We start from the raw sequence: 17,933 nt of genomic DNA, 5'->3' as shown, positions 1-17,933 counted from the left end.
GACTCCAACAGCCTGTTATGTGCTGTCTTCTCCTGTGTTAAGGTAGGAGTTGGTTTCTGAGCACGTCTGATGCAAGTTCAAGTCACATGCTGCTTATTGTGCATCTCCGAGCTCTCCAAAGCCTGTCCACCATCTGGAAGGTGCAAGTGTGGGGTTTGGAGGAATACTGTCCCACTTGTCTGGATAAAGTGTAGCTCCAACAATGGTGAGGAACCTGAAGAGCATCCAGCAAAACTGGACACCCCATAAAACACCCTCGCTATTGTATCCCTCCACTGATGACCCATTGACAACTGTATGGGTGCCATATGAAAGATAGTTCCCAAGGCTACAGTGTGGCTGGGTTAGCAATAGACCACATGGACTGCAGTGGGGCTACAGGGCAGCACCCCACCACCATGTGAAGGGCTTTTATGCATGGGCAGCACAGATGCCAGCCTTGCCATTGATGCCCACATCCCAGAAGCTACTAATTCAGTGAGGTGAGTATGTGGCTTAGAGGGTTCACTTACCCTGGTAGCTTAGATTAAGTCACTCATTCACTTTCTGCGCCGAAGGTTGGTCCTTCCTGTAGAGTTGTGGCATTGACCAACCTGGAGACCCCCGCCCAGGCCAGTGTGGTGAGATGGGTGGGCCGCCTCCCCTCATCCTATGGCCTGCAGTATAGTCTCCTGCAGTATAGTCTCCAGCGGGGTGTCGCTGTCATGTGGTGCCAGTGCCCGCTGCTTCCTGGATAACGTGTCATCCTTGCAGAGTCATTGCTCAATACATGAATGTATGCCCGGGTGCCTATTCAATGTGATGCCCGGATACGACGACAAGGCGTACCCATGATTTGGTGTTGAATCCAATTAATGAGCTCGACATAGCACGATCTGCCAATTTCCCCACCAATCTCTGTGGCAGGAGTGTCTCCAACCTCCTGCCCCAGCCACAGGGCATCGGTCCACAGTGGTAAATCCTGGCCACAAGTCTTTTTTTTTGTGCTGAGAAGCTTTGCCGTTTACTTGAAGGTTTCTGTCGCATCTGATAGTGTTCAAGCAAAATGATCTTGCTATCCTCCCAGGTGGATAGTGCTTGTAAAGTACCCTGCTTGGATTACTGCACAAACCCTGCATGAGTGTGAAACTAGAGCCTTCTATGTTGTTGCGGGAATTGCATTCCTGTGACACGCCGAGGGACAGCATGACATTTGCTGTGGCTTGTGCCTGGCAGCCACTCTCCGAAATGAAGAGTGACTGCCTGGGAACAGGAGTTAAAATCAACCACAATGTGTGGGGGGACAGCTTGAGAGAATTAGGAGGGACCACTCTGAAGAAAAACTAATCGTAGCAAAGCAAAAGCTTGCATTCATGTTGTGATTTTCATTGGTACGTCCCATTGTACTTTCCAGCCATGGGAGTACATTTTGAACTGTAGTCACCATTGCAATGTAGGAAATGTTTCAGCCAATTTGCACACAGCAAAGTCCCATTAACAACCATGAGACATTGACCAGATAATGTATCTCCAGCATTATCTAAATGATCAATATTGGTCAGGATACTAATACTGTTGGTACTGATGTCAAGAAATGTTTTTTTTAAATTTAAAGTGCTTGATTTGTTTTTCCAATTAAAGGCAATTTAGCACGGCCAATCCACCTACGCTGCACATCTTTGGGTTGTGGGGGTGATACCCACGCTGACACGGGGAGAATGTGCAAACTCCACACGGACAGTGACCCGGGGCCGGGATCAAACCCGGCTCCTCGCCGCTGTGAGGCAGCAGTGCTAACCACTGCGCCACCGTGATGTCAAGAAATGTTAGAGATAGGAAGGTATGTAATGGAAAAAGAGGGTTGACGGTCAAGACATTGTTATTCAGAAAATTCCTTCATCGATTCCCTGCAGTGCAGAGGAAGACATCCGGCCCATCAAGTCTGCACAACACGCCCCTGCCCTATCACCGTAGCCCCACCTAACATTTGGACACTGGGGGGGAAATTTAGCATGGCCAATCCACCTAACCTGCACATGTCCCAGGTTCAATTCTAGCCTCGGGTCACTGTCTGTGCGGAGTCTGCACGTTCTCCCCGTGTGCGCGTGGGTTTCCCCCAGGTGCTCCGGTTTCCTCCCACAGTCCAAAGATGTGCAGGTTAGATGGATTGGCCTGTTACTGTTACTGTTGAAATTGCTGGCTTAATCTTTATGGGAACACAACTGTTAAGGGAGTGGGAATTGTTAAAGCAAATTTGGACAATTCACTGAGTGTGGAATATCCTTTGTTCTGGGGGGCCAGGTTCTTAAGACAGGACATAAACAATAACTTGTGCAAAATCCTGTAAATATGCAAAATCTGGTATGGAGTCTGTACAAAAATACCTATGATTACCAAAATACTGGCCAGGTGAACATTATTAAGGGAACCTTGAATCCGTGTGAAAAATATAGCTTAGTATCAAACATTAAAAAAAAATACATTTAGAGTATCCAATTCATTTTCTTCCAATTAATCCACCTACCCTGCACATTTTTGGGTTGTGGGGGCGAAACCCACGCAAACACGGGGAGAATGTGCAAACTCCACACAGAAAGTGACCCAGAAGATCGAACCTGGGACCTCGGCGCCGTGAGGCAGCAATGCTAACCACTGCACCACCGTGCTGCCCTTGCTTGGTATCAAACATGGCGGCATGGTGGTGAGCGCTGCTGCCACACTGCGCCAGGGACCCGGTTTTGATTCAGACCTTGGCTGACTGTGTTGAATTCGGCGGCCGGCGGGGCGGGATTCACGACCCCCCACCCCAGTGATTCTCCGACCCTGCGGGGGTCGCAGAATCCCGCCCGGGAGTCTGCCGCCATTCTGGAAACTTGCCATTTCAAGCCTGTACTTTTACTGACGTTGGAAAGGTTCCATTGAAATGAATTTCTTGGCCAGCACGGTGGTGCAGTGGTTAGCACTGCTGCTTCATGGCGCGGACCCAGGTTCGATCCCAGCCCCGGAGTCACTCAACGCGTGGAGTTTGCGCATTCTCCCTACGTGGGTCTCACTCTCGCAGTAGGTGGATAGGCCACGCTAAATTGCCTCTTAAAAACAAAAATGAAATGAGTTTCATTGCATGTTGGTCACCTTTTTCTCCGAGTGAGTAACTGGAATAATGGAGTTCCTGACAGGTTAATACTCACGCCGAGATGTACTTTGGAAACATTCACTTCTAAAGCAACATGCTACTATTACGATAGCATTACTATTACTGCTTTGAATCATGAAAAAGGATAAAAGGGAGAGTATTATTTCGCCCGTCAGCTGGAGCGAATTAATTAATTGTGGACAGCAAGGGGCGACTTTAACACAGGTGGCAGGAAGCACCTGATTTTAATGTGGAGAGACAAAAGGGAGAAATGCATTTCAAATCCCAAATTTACCCTCAGCCTTACCCTCATCTCTCGAGGGCACTGAATTTCAGGCCATGGTGCAGCACACTCAGACTCTGCTTAGGCCAAGAGCATGCGTGGAAAGTAGCCCTCAGCAACTGGTCAGTGAGTAGCATTGATAAGCCTGATGTTAAAGGCATGTGCCACCAGCAGGAAGATGGTGAAAATCACCTTGGGTATCAACACATTGTGAGCAGTGGTGAACTGACAACCCAATTTTGTTTCCTGTTGAACAATCGGGCAGAAAATAAAATGAACCACCAATCTGATACAGCTCATTTCTCACCCAAAACTAACTTTATCCCATAAAGCATAGGCAGGAAGTGGCTGTGCCTTCAGTCGCTTCAGTCCTAAGCCCTGGAAATCCCACACTAACCCTATCCGCCTCCCTTTCCTCCTTTTAAGATGCTTCTTAAAACCTACCCTTGATCATCTCCCATAATATCTCCTTATGTGGCTCCGTATCAAAATTTGCTTTATATCATTCCTGTGAAGCACCTTGGAATGTTTTATTACAAGGGATAATTAAAGTGTCATAAAAGTTTGGGCGTTGGAATTTTATTTTTATGAAGGAGTAGATAATTAGACATTGGCCAGAAATCTATGTCCGTTGCGGTTCACCGTTCCCGCCGGCAGCACATCCTCACCCTCTGGTTTCACGACACCATGGGGTGACGGCAATGGGAAATCCCATTGACAAATGGTAGGAATAGTGAATCGCGCCGTCAGGAAATGGCGCTTCGCCGAGAAACACAGAGCTGGCGGACTGGAGAATCTAGTCCATTGTGTTTGGCCTTAGTAAGATAATGTAGTTAATGGGAGGAGTCAGCGATTTGAAGCAGTTTTGGGTTTCAGTTCAGTTAAAGATTTGACTGCATACAGACGAGCAGCTCTTCTCAAAGTAGTTTAGTTAATAAAGATTTTGTCTCTGAACGTGACAGCAGTTTCTGAAAAGACTGGCAGGTTAAACAGTAGTTGACATAGGCAAGAATCTACTGCTGGTTCCTGAAGGACCTCTCTTTCTCAAAGTGGTTTATCCAAGGCATCTCTTTACAGCAAATATACCTGGGTTGGCTAACTCTATTTAAAAGTGATTTTTGACCTGAGATGGGTTTTGCTTGAGTGGCGATAAAAGATAGCCGCTTAGAGTTAGCGTTAGATATTATTGTTAAGCATTGTTTAACTGGTAATTGTGAGCTATTTTCTTTGAGGTTAAAGTCAGTAATACTGTGTTTAGAAATAAAGTCTGCACATGGAACCATTCCTGGGGCAAAGTGTCCTTGCTTCACAGTCTTACAAATTAAATAAACTTTGGGGTTACTGTCCGATATCCTCACAACTGTTGGTGTCTGGCCCGGGATTGTAATAGATACTATAGAAATACAAGTTATTTTGCGATGGTGGTGTTAGTGTACTGATAACCGATGTGTTTTTTTATTACATTACCTGCCACTCGAGCCGAGCTGTCTACCTAATTGAGGTAAAACGGTTATTGTTTTGTGTGAACGAAGAAACAAATTCATTTTGTGCAGACGCATGGAGTGTGAATACTGTGATAGTGTGCAACATCATTTGGAACCTGGTTTTGCTCTTGTGATAAATTACACTTGACATGTGAAACGTTCCCCTGAAATGAGTTTCATTGCGATTACAGAGCATGCTTGTTGGCCACGGTTTTCTCAGGATTGGTGAGGTAGGGCATTCTGATAACACTGGAATAATGGAGTTCCTGGTAGGTCATGGTCAGCTGCACTGGCAACATCGGGTTCCACGGGAGTATAACTGAAAAGTCATTACTGCTTTGAATCGAGGCAAAGGTGAAATAGAATGTGTTATTTCACTAGCCAGTTGTGGTTGAATGAGCCAACGTTGGTCAACAAGGACTGGCTTTAACTGCGGAGGAGGGGGAACACCAGATAGAGACAAAATGGAGAGGTGCATCCTGTAAAGTTGCATTGGTTGTGTGCAAAGGAGGGCACGGGTGATAGCTTGAAGAATTTATTAATAATTTATTTATTTAGACTCTACTGCCTTTATATGCTGTGTCTATAGCCATCCGGAGTATCCTTCTGACCCCTCCCCTACATCCCATATCACCACCGGTTCCTTGGCAATATGTAATGAATGCACGGTCGACACGGCTACAATACCTGATGTACCCCGGGGCCCTACCAGGTATCATCTTGCTTGCCAAGCTCCCAAGGACCCACGGCAGACACCAAGTCCCAGGCCAATTTGGCTGCGACTCTGTTAAATCTTCAGCCTCATACCGGGTGGTTTTGGGTGCAAGCCCTCAAACTCTTGTCAAGTTGCTGTGCATTGAACACCGTGCTGATATATTGCTTTCATGGCCTGAGCATGCTAAACTTTGCCCTGGGAAGGCACATGCACTCTTGGCTCTGACAACACCAACCGCCTAGGTCAACATCCCATCAATCAGACAAACTGTTCAATGCACAGCATTGCATTCCTCCCTGGGCTCTTTGTATATGAGGGCATTGTTCTGGGTGCGGGATTATTTATTGGCGCATATTAGAAAAGGACAGAAAACACATGGCGACTGCTGATAGCAAAAGTGCCCCCCTAAAGAGAGTAAAAAAAAATATTGTGCAGGTTATCGTGAACCAGCAATACCTTCAAGCTTTGTAAATATAAAGCAAGGTGCCAGTTTAATTGCCTGCAATGAAGCTTTACGTTCCTTGGTTGGTAGGATGGTCAGTGTTTAACTTGTTGACAGGCAACCATCTGCAAGAAAATGCCTCTTCGATAGATAAAAGCGGCAGGTTGTCCAGGAAATGGCTGTAAATTTTAAAGCCAGCCACTATTGTGGAGCTGCTGTTGTGCTTAAATCCCTCTTGTTCCGCTGGCTGCCGCCTTGTCAACTGGCTACTTTTACTGTGGGCGGCGTCACGTTTGTCATTGAAATGCTGAGGCCACAATTTGAAGGGCTTAAGTAGCTTACTGAGTCGCCACAGTCTGAATGACCATCGGAGACCCGGCAGGAGGCTGTGGGCTGACCAGGCCTGAGAAAGGAAGAAAGCCTTTTAAAGGTTTTAATGGATCCTTTGCAGTGGTGAAGCAATGGGCAGAAATAATTCCGATTCGATTTGGTCAATCAGATTAGGCAGGCAGAATTAACTCAATTCTGTGCGCTATCCATAAAAAGAGATTTTAAATTCAACAGCAAAATCAATTAAATGTGAACTGTCCTAACTCCTTTTTAAAAACAAAAGTGTCAAACTTGCCCATTGAGCTTTACGCATGTTTCAAAGGTCTTCACAGCCAGTGAAGTATGTTTGTAATGCGGTCACTGTTGTAATGGGAGCTACAACCTAGGGAGCGGTGCATTAGAATTGCTTGCTTACATTTACTAAGTATTTTAGTATCACAATTCTCCTTCAAGAGGATGAAATGTCTCAGGTGCCCTTATTGGTAAACATGTAGTGGTCCTTTTCATTTCACCATTCAACATTGTGAAATGAGAGGAGTATTTTGTGTGGGGAGAAAGAAAATCTTGTAATATTGTTTCATGGTTGAAGGTATCTAATATCGCATCGCTGATCTCCATGGAAACCACAGCCAAAATGGCTGGGCTTATATGTGACATCTTTCAATGTGCGGGCGGGCCAAAGGAACTCCTCTGGTCGGAAGACGAGACCTACAATTTTGAATTGGGTCAGTCCAAGGGAACCCCATCAACCTCATTTTGCATTTGTAAGGCGCTGTTAACATGGTCAACCATTTCTACTCCCTTCACAACAGGCGGCACGCAGAAATAAGGGCAGGAGCCCAGAAGGTCACTCAAAGGGCAAGGTTTGAAGGAGTGAGTTGAAAGAGAAGAGGCAGAAAGGTTGCAGAGATTTAGGAAAGTAATTCTGAGTTTAGGGCCAAGGAAGCTGAAACCATGATCCCCGGTTTCTGGATTGGGGGGGGGGGGGGGGGGGGGGGGACTATTAAAATTGCATTGCTCAAGAGGCCAGAATTGGAGGAGGAAAGAGACTTTGTAGGACTGGGTAAGGTCATCGAATCAGGGAGGGGGAAGGCCGTGGAGGAATTCAAAAGCAAGGCCTTGAATTATATTAATGAGGTTTAGCTGGACCGGGAGCCTGTGTAGGTAAATGAACATGGACGGGGTTAATGGGTGAACAGAACTTAGTGCGAGCAAGGAAATGAATGGCAGAATTTTGGATGAATTCACATTTGTGGCAGGGTCAGTCATCGGGTGGGAGTGTTGCGAACCTCCCAGGGTTGCCCTGGATTCTCCAGGAATTTAAGATTAGCCTCCAGGACACTGACGCGGATGTCCTGGAAGAAAGATCACAGGACATTAAATAGAAATGGTCTCTCCTTTCTGTTTTGTTTTATGGAAGTACTGAAGGTGTTTGTGGAGGGGAGTGTTTGACTGGATGGGGAACTGGGAGTGAAAACTCATGTGATGAGACTAACAGGCTTATATCTGATTGAGTTGACCATTTTCAAATGGAGGGTTTGGGGGGGGTAGTGTTTTTCTGCAATCATTCAACCTGAAATTTCCTCCTTTAATAGGTGAGACTCTGGGAATAATAAAAACAGTTGCTGGGGGAGAAAGAAAAATCTTAACCCCGAACAATGTGGTGAATTGTCCGAATCTGTCTGAATGCGTGTATTTGGTGTAATGCTGCTTCATGTTTCAGAACACCTGGAGTAAACAGCCACTGCATGGACTGATTATGAATGGCTTGTCAGATATCTGAGAAATTTGTTCATCAAATATAGTTATTAAAATGCACAGTAATAACAAAGATCATATCTGAAGAAGCCTGTATCTTTGTGTTCAGTAACGTATCATTATAGGTTCAAGCATTGGAAGTAATGCAGAGAGAGCAGTAAACAGAGATATCAGTAATCAGTCACTAAACACACAGTCTATTTGCAGCTTTTGGCAAGATAGCCAAATGAGCATTCTGGTGCTAAATTAACTTCCCAACTAAATGTTATTGTTCTGCTCCAGCAGCCAACAAAGCGATTTCTGTATCCTTCCCGCATTAGCTTTGGGGAAAGTGCTTAGGCTGTAGGATTGGTTAGATAGCTGCTACAAAGAGCAGATATGATGGGCTGATGGTCTTTTTTTTTTGCCTGATGATTCTGAGGGACAAATTTCCGTAGCCGAGTTCCTTTTCTTTTCACGCTTGAAGCCATTCTACAGAGTTGAGTTTCCTGTCCACCCAAGTTGGACAAAATTGTCCTCCGGAAGTTCACTCTTCCTCATTCCAGTAATTTGTACAGCAATCCGCAAGGTTAAGTTGGATGGCTGCTCCAGTCTCCTCCTGCTGTCCAAGGAGTTCCACCAGTGTGTGAGCCAAGATGCAGAGGTGATTGATTTGATAACTGTGTGAGAGAAAGAAAATGAGCTTATTTGGCCCCCAGTGGCCTTGTGAACTCCTGGACAGTCTCGAGTGCTTCAATGGATTGAGTTCCAAGTGTTGGCTCTTAAACTTGGCAGCACGGTAGTACAGTAGTTAGCATTGTTGCTTCACAGCTCCAGGGTTCGAATCCCAGTTTAGTCACTGTCTGTGCGGAGCCTGCACATTGTCCCCGTGTCTGCGTGGGTTTCCTCTGGGTGCTCCGGTTTCCTCCCACAAGTCTCATAAGACATACTTGTTAGGTGAATTGGACATTCGGAATTCTCCCTCTGTGCACCCGAACAGGTGCCGGAGTGTGGCGACTAGGGGATTTTCACAATAACTTCATGTAAGCTAACACTAATAAAGAGTATTATTATTATTGTATTGCTGTGGCTTGAGCATGATAGTTAATGGGATTATAAATCAAAATTAAATTGAATTGTAAAGAATTGCTTGTTATTGATTTAGAAAAATAGTTATCTGTCCAATAGATGCATTAACAGCAAATAGTTGACTTTGGAACCAAGAACATAAACAGAAAACAAACCATAAACAGGACACTTTCTGACTTGGACTTTATTTCTACAATTCACTGTCTCAAACTCTGCCGAGCTTTCATTTACTATGCGATGCGTTTTGTACACTGGAGGGGCTAGTCAGTAAGTTGCTTGCTGAGTGAGAATAAAGGTTTTCAGCATATCGCCATTTAACAAGTTCAAGGTCCTCATCATGCTCCGACAAACTCTTCATTTGTTGTTCAACAGAATGCCCCTGTTACTGCCATTTAAAGTTGATGCACTTTTGTCAGGCTGTTGGACTTGAAAATGAATTAACTCCTGGTTGTTGGCAAAGAATTTTTGATTGAGCCATGCTCTGTTATGTGATGTTCATAGATTACACATAAAAGACTATTCGAACAGCAGTGACTGTAGGCAATAAGTTTGTACTCTGGGCTCTCGACTCAATTATTGAGCAGGCATGCCTTCAAAGAAACCCGACATAACGGGGACATTGATGATCACAACCATTTGCATTGTTAATGTAGCCAAATTGAGATGTGCGGGCAAAACATTAGCTCATGATCTTTTCTCTATCGTTTTCAAGGTGCCCCAATGATTCAGTTGCCGAGCTGCTGCATGCCCAATAACGAGTCAGTGGATCTTCATCTGGATCGTACAGTGTAACGTATGTCGAGACAGTTGCTCATTTTCACTAGATGTATCAGAAACTGTTATCTTTCCCTTGTCCAACTAGAACCTGAACCTACTGTTGTAGTTTAAACTGTGGTTAAACCTAGTGGGAGGGGGAGCGGGGGGGGTTTGGGTGGTTACGGACAATTCAATTGGCAGTCAAGTCGATTGGCCACTCACCTGCTTGGTTAACAAATGAGCTCAATTATTAGTGAATGAGTGGCTGCAGACATTTCTGGGTTCTAGGTTTAATTCCTGTGTTACAGATAAAACATAGATGTAGAAAATAGGAGCAGGAGGAGGCCATTCGGCCCGTTGAGCCTTCTCCGCCATTCATTATGATCATGGCTTATCATCCAACTCAATAGACTGAACCCGCCTCCCCTCACCCCCCCCCCCCCCCCCATATCCTTTGATCCCGTTCGCCCCAAGTGCTGTATCTAACCGCTTCTTGAAAACGTATAATGTTTTGAGTGGCCTAGCGAGAGTGGACGTGGAGAGGATGTTCCCACTAGTCTGAGAGACGAGAACCTGAGGCCACAGCCTCAGACTGAAGGGATAATCCTTTGAAACTGAGATGAGGAGGAATTTCTTCAGCCAGAGGGTGGTGAATCTGTAGAACTCATTGCTGCAGAAGGCTGTGCAGGCCAAGTCTCTTGATTAATAAGAACATCAGGGGTTATGGGAGAAGGCAGGAGAATGGGGATGAGAAACATATCAGCCATGATTGAGACTGCTGTGCCATTCAATGGGACGAATGGCCGAATTCTGCTCCTATGTCTTACGATCCAACTACTTTATGTGGTATCAAATTCCACAGGCTCACCACTCCCTGGGTGAAGACATTTCTCCTCATCTCAGTCCCAAATGATCTACCCCATATCCTCAGACTGTGATCCCTCATTCTGGACACTCCGCCATCTGGATCATCCTTCCAGCATCTACCCAGTCTAGTCCTGTTAGAAAGTTATAGGTCTCTATGCGATCCCTCTTCATTCTTCTGAATTCCAGCAAATACAATCCTAACCAACTCAATCTCTCCTCAGACAGCAGTCCTCCTATCCAGGAATCAATCTGATAAACCTTCTCTGCACTCTTTGTAGAGGAAGAACATCCTTTCTCAGATAAGGAGTTAAACTGCACATGGATTGCAGCAAGACCTCCCTGCTCCTGTACTCTAATTTTCTCGCTATGAAGGCCCACATACCATTTGCCTTCTTCACAGCTTGCTGCAACTGCATGTTTATCTTCAATGACTGGAGTACGAGGACTCCCAGGTCTCATTGCACATTCCCCTCTCCCAATTCAGATAACAGTCTGCCTTCCCATTTCTGCTACTGAAGTGGATAACCTCACATTTATCGAGCCGGAATTGAACCAGCGACCTAAGGATTTCAGTTTTAATCATCTACAGTCGTCCGCTCTACCAGCTGAGCTATTGAAGGAGAGGCCGATAACCTCACACTTATCCAAATTATACTGCATCTGCCATTCACTTGCCCACTCACTCAACTTGGCCAATCACACTGAAGGATCTCTGCATCCTCCACACAGCTCACCCTCCCATCCCGCTTTATGTCTTCTGCAATTTGGAGATATTACATTTAACCCACTCATCTAAATCATTCATTTATATTGTGAATAGCTGGGGTCACAGCACTGATCCCTGCCGTACCCCACTAGTCACTGACTACCATTTTAGAAAAAGAGCCATTTATTCCTACCCTTTGTTCCTGTCTGCCAACCTGTCTATCCATCTCCATACACTACTCCTAATCCCATGTGCTTTCATTTTACGTGCTAATCTTTTATATGGGACTTTGGCAAAAACATTCTCAAAGTCCAAATAAACCACATCCACTGACTCCCCCTCATCAACTCTCCCAGTTACGTCCTCAAAGAATTCCAGTAGCTTTGTCAAGCATGATGTCCCTTTTATAAATCCAAGCTGACTCTATCCGACCCTGCCACCAAGTGCTCTGCTATAGAATCTTCCCCACACCCAACTTCAGGCGGACTGGTCCATAATTCTCTCTTTTCTCTGCCCCTCACTTTATAAAGAGTGGGGTTTACATTAGCTGTTCTCCAATTTGTTAATTTTTAAGCAGGCAAATCAGCAAACCTTTTGGGCTACAGAGAAGAGATCAAATCAGCCAGTGTCGCGGCTCCAAGGTTGCTGGATGGAACTCATTCAGTGAAATTCTCTGTCGGCGGGTTCCTCCTGCCCACGCCCACCCAAGCTCACCCACACCCGTGAGATTCCCGGTGGCGTATGCTGGCCACAATGGGACACCCCATTAGCCGGCTGCGGGAACAGAGAATCCTCCTGCCGGTGGGGACGCACAGCGCCAGAAAACGCAGCTGGCGAACCGGGGAATCGTGCCCATTGTCTAAAGAATAACCACTTATTCCAGTAAGTGGAGGGAATCGGATTCTAGAGGAACATGACCCAGCAAGAGTCGCTTGGAAAGGGGTAGAGGAGAGAGACAATCCAAGAAAACAAAATTTGCTGGATAAACTCGGCAGGTCTGGAAGCACCTGTTGAGAAAGAAACAGTGTTAACATTTCGAGTCCATATGACCCTTCTGCAGAACTGAAAGAGATAGAAATATGATGAATTGTATACTTGGAGGGGTGAGGCATGGGGGAAGATCAGTGATGGGTCAGAGTGGATGGCATGGTGACACAGTGGTTAGCACTGCTGCCTCAGTGCCAGGGACCCGGGTTCGTTTCCAGCCTTGGGTGACTGTCTTGTGTGGAGTTTGTACGTACTCATGTTTGTGTGGGGACCTCTGGGTGCACCGTTTTCCTCCCAGAGTCCATAGATATGCAGGTTAGGTGGACTGGCCGCGATAAAATTGCCCCTTACTGTCGAAAAGATGTGCCGGTTAAGTGGGGTTATGGGGATTGGTTGGGGGAGTGGGCTCTTTCAGAGAGTCGATGCAGACTTGATGGGCTGAATGATTTCCTTCTGTACTGTAGATATTTTATGGATTTTAAGGAGAGATAGATAAAGAGGCAAATAGACTGCTAATGGTGCCATTAGGGACTCAAGAGTGTTATTAGTAGGAAAGGTGGGCAGGTTAGCTGAGTGCATTGACCGGACAACAGAGGTCACTGCTCAGTGGGAGCAAAACTGAACAAGGGACAGGTAGTCATGTGCGGGAGCGTAGCATGCCTAATCGAGAAGATTGGGCGTTGTTCTTCCAGTTTACGTTGTGCTTCACTGGAGCATTGCAGCAGACCAAGGACGGATATTTGGGCATGAGAGGAAGATGCTGAGTTTCTGGGATTGTTACCGTTGCCGGCGAATTCCAGATATGTTGTTACTGAGTGGAGTACTGAGTATAGAAACTTGAGTGGTGATCTGATCAAGGTGTTCAAAAGGATAACAGGGTTTTGATCAGGTAGACAAAGAGGACTTATTTCCTGTGGTGGGCAAACAGACAGACCATAATCTCAAAATTGGAATTCAGCCAGGAGTGAGCTCAAGAAGCACTTTCTCACACACAAGATTAGAGGGAAACTTGGAAAAACTCTTTACCTAAAAGCTGCGGTTTGTGAAACCGATTGATTTTTCATTAGGTAAGGGACATGGAGCAAGGGTAGGTCATTGGAGTTGAGGGAAAGGTCAGCCATAATCTCACTGAGGAGGAGAGCAGGCTTGGGATGACTGGTTTGACTTCTGAATGAGCGCAGCATCTAACAGTGCCAGGGGGAAGGTGGGTGGGGGGTGGGGAGGGGGGGGGGGGGGGGGGGGTGCCTCAAACATTACACAATTGTACACATTTGATCTTGTGTGGTTTTTTTAACCTCACTTGCTCATTACCAAGTTAAAGCCAACCGATCCTGCTGAACAATGTCAGGGCATTCCTTTGGTAACTTGAAGAGGCTGAGGTGCTGAATCTTTATCATGAGCTGACTGCCAGCTGCATCCTGCAATATAATTGTAGTTAATTAGTCGTACTATAGTAAGAAACAATTTGCACGCAATCTTGCCAGAAAGGCACAAAAAGTAAGGTGCCCCCTCCCCAAGCCTGTTTTTCTGGCTTTAGGCTAGCTCCAAGTATCATGCGTATTTGTGAAAAGCGGTTTTCATTTCATTTCCAATCAATGTGCTAACGCACTGTATGTGGTTCCCAGTACAGGAGCCACTCCGAGAAAAGTATGGGTCCATGTTTCACTCTTCTTTTTCATATTCTTTATGCTAAGAAAGCCATCGATTCACTGCATCAAAGTTGATGTCTGCAGTCTGAATAAGTTAACATGTTTCAGCTTTCGCTATTGGTATTTTACCCCTGCTGTTAGTTGGTACATTTTTGGCATCTGGGCACACTCCAGGACACATTTTGTGCCAACCCTTCAAAGTTAACCAATCTCTAGAAGTCACCGTGTCATTGTGAATTTTTCCATTCCCACACTTGTCTTTGGGGGCTGTGGGAGTTTGATTGAACCCTAGCAGCAGATCACAAGCAATGACAGCAACGTCACTTGGAATGTATTTCCTAAAGGGCCCTAACGGTCACTGAAGGGAGGGTCGTCCGTTCAGTGTGAGCTGAATTCCAACACAGTCGCATAGCTGAAAGCAGCAGCCCTTCACTCATTCCATGGGCATAGTAATGTCCTTCCAGAGGTATGGCACACACTAAGTGCAGAGGTGGGATGGGAGAAGGAAAATGTCTTTCTGCACCACTCGTGCGGCCTATTGCTCAGGCCTCTTCTCACTGGGGGAAAAATGGGGAGTGAGGCTAATTACAAATGTGTTTAAAACATAGAGTGATGCCTTTACCAGGTTCTTTTAAAACTGAAATGAGTGAATCTTGCTGCAAATCAGTGAGCGTTGCCAGGACTGTAAGTGCACTGAAGACATGGGGTTTACAGTCAGAAGTTGATCTCAAATGAATAGTGACCATACGAAAGTGAGTTTAGAGGAAGCGGAATATCTTCGAGCATGGTATTATGAAAATGAAAATCGGTTATTGTCACAAGTAAGCTTCAATGAAGTTACTGTGAAAAGCCCCTAGTCGCCACATTCCGGCGCCTGTCCGGGGAGGCTGGTACGGGAATCGAACCGTGCTGCTGGCCTGCTTGGTCTGCTTTTAAAGCCAGTGATTTAGCCTGGTGAGCTAAACCAGCCCCTTTATGAGGGAGCGGGAGGTGGGGTGGGGGTGGGGGGGGGGGGGGGGGGGGGGCACAAGTACGGTGTGTCAATGGGATAGAGAATCCATCGACTTGAAAATGGTGTGGGGAAATGTTTTAACTGTTCCCTTATTGTCCAGTGAAAGCTGACCTTAATCTCACTGCGGAGTCTGGGAGGCCGGAGTCAAACTGATTGGGCCACCAACCGCTGGGCTTTTCTGCTTGCCTTTTGAAGTGAGCCTGTGCTGTGTTGATGCATTGCTGGGCGGAGCCAGTGAATTCCAATAGCCTTGCTCAAGTTCCTGCCTTAATATGTTTATAGCGCCTTGAGAGGCAATCATTAGCCAGCTTTGGTTATCCTACACAGCATTCTCTTCACAGTAAAGTATTATGAGGTGGTAGTTGAGGGGGGTGGGTGCTGTGGCGGGGGGGGGCATGAGATGATGTTACAGGGACAGGTTTGCCTCGGATTTGAAGGAAGCCAGAGTCTTTTTTTGTTATAAATTTAGATTACCCAATTATTTTTTCCAATTAAGGGGCAATTTAGCGTGGCCAATCCATCTACTCTGCACATTTTTGGATTTTGGGGGCAAAGCCCACGCAAACACGGAGATAATGTGCAAACTCCACACGGACAGTGACCCAGAGCCGGGATCGAACCTGGGACCTCAGCGCCGTGAGGCAGCTGTGCTAACCACTAGGCCACCATGCTGTCCAAGAAAGCCAGAGTCGATTGCCATTTTTGTTCTCCCTTCACCCGCCATCTCCTTTCACCAAAGGAATGACTCTCAACAGAGTCACACTGACCACAGATGCACATTCCCCACATGCCGATATTCATGTGAGAGCCAAGAGGGTTGCTTTTCAGTAGCCACTTTACCCATAGGGGACATGACAGCCTGCGCCTGATAGCCAAAGTTTCTAGGCCAGAGTAGGGGTGACCACGGAACAAGAAGAGAAGGAATGACATTTTTATTTCAGCCACTCAACCCAACAGAACCAAGGTGAACTTTCACCACCACATTTGGGATGGAGCTGCATCTAAGTAACTCAATATCACAGCAAATGGTGCCAGAACCCTTCATTTGTGGAGAGTTGAGGTCTTTTAGCCCTGTTTACATAAAGCTCTGAAGGGAGCCCTGTCTTTAAGCAACCCTCCAAGTTGTCTTGAGTTAGCAACAGGACAAGGAAGTCTGTGTTTTTTTTTTAAAAAGCAAACTGGTTTGTTGACATGTGAATGGTAACATGGCCCTTTTAATTGCAAGATTTGACTGGCTGTGTCTTTAATCTTGAAGAGGTGAAGTGGTTGGAGTGTAGGCGGCTGCTTTCTATAGAATCCTCAGTTCCTCCTTCGTCCTGGGGAGAAGTTAATGCACAAAAACAATATCCTACTTGGAAATAATTGGCAATAAAAACGCGTCTGACATCTTTGATGAAAGCTGCTAACCCATAATATAAAGTACCATCAAATGTTTCTTTATTTCCCTTTCAAGGTTCTGTTCAGTCACCTTGAAAACATATTTAAATTTAAGGAGCGCAGTGCACTGTTTGGCTGTAAGTGTAATTCCGGTGGGGTAATTACTTCATCAGTCGCTCTGTCTGGATCAGCTCGAGTAGCCAGCAGTCACTGCTGGGCTCTGGGTGAAAGGCAGCGCTGCGTTTTCATGAGGAAAGCTCTGCGAGATAACACTGCATTTGGAGCAGTTTGACGGTGTGTCAGTTTAAGATGCTGAGAAAAACACTTCTGAAAACAAAATAATCCTTACTCCCACCATAGCCCAGTGACAATAACAATTAAAGCCAATTGTTCAGCATTGTGTGGAGTTCGCTGGAGCAACATTTTATTTTTCAAAACACTATTTGTAATGAATGCTTCACTATATGGGAATGACAGTGTATATAGAACCATTCCCACACTGTGGGACTGACAACGTGTATAAAAGCATCCACACTGTATGACGATAACAATGTATATAGAACCATCCCCACACTATATGGGAGTGACAATATGTATAGAACCATTCCCACACTGCAGGGGAATAACAATGTACATACAATCATTCTCACACTGTGTGGGAGTGACACCCACACTGTATGGGAATGACAATGCATATAGAACCATTCCAACACTGTTTAGGAATGACAGTGTATATAGAACCATTCCCACACTGTATAGGAATGACAGTGTATATAGAACCAATCCTACACTGTTTAGGAATGACAGTGTATATAGAACCATTCCAACACTGTATAGGAATGACAGTGTATATAGAACTAATCTATATATGGCGGTCCGCTAGTACTATGGTTAGCACTGTTGTGTCACAGTGCCAGGGACCCGGGTTCGATTCCCGTTTTGGGTCACTGCCATATGGACTCTGCACGTTCTCCCAGTGTCTGCGTGGGTTTTCTCCAGGTATGGGAGTGACAATGTATATAGAACCATTCTCGCATATAAGGGAAATGACAATGTCTCTAGAACCATTCCCACATTGTATGGGAGTGGCAGTGCATATAGAACCGTTCTCACACAAAATAGAAATTACAATGTCTTTAGAACCATTCCCACACTGTATGAAAATGACAATGTGTATAGAACCATTCCCACATTGTATGGAAATGACAATGTGGATAGAACCATTCCCATACTGTGTGAGGTTGACAATGTATATAGAACCATTCCCACACTGTATAGAAATGACAATGTCTCTAGAACCATTCCCACATTGTATGGAAATGACAATATGTATAGAACCATTCCCATACTGTATAGGAATACAATGTATATAGAACCATTCCCATAC

At 45.5% G+C, this 17,933-nt stretch overlaps 1 protein-coding gene across 7 annotated transcripts in view; it reads left to right on the top strand.

The window, feature by feature from the left end:
- The window catches only part of nrcama (neuronal cell adhesion molecule a), a 478,378-nt gene that overhangs the window by 150,015 nt on the left and 310,430 nt on the right, over positions 1 to 17,933 (top strand). For 5 of the 7 annotated variants that reach the window (XM_038780573.1, XM_038780570.1, XM_038780572.1 and 2 more), the window contains one exon: positions 9,905 to 9,985. The exons of the other annotated variants lie outside the window; for them this stretch is intronic. The gene's annotated coding sequence lies outside the window, so the exon portion shown is untranslated. The remainder of the gene's footprint in view (positions 1 to 9,904; positions 9,986 to 17,933) is intronic. 7 annotated transcript variants of the gene reach the window in all.

This window comes from Scyliorhinus canicula, chromosome 20, assembly GCF_902713615.1.
Source record: "Scyliorhinus canicula chromosome 20, sScyCan1.1, whole genome shotgun sequence".
NCBI lineage: Eukaryota > Metazoa > Chordata > Chondrichthyes > Carcharhiniformes > Scyliorhinidae > Scyliorhinus > Scyliorhinus canicula.
This window is presented reverse-complemented; position numbering and strand designations above follow the sequence as displayed.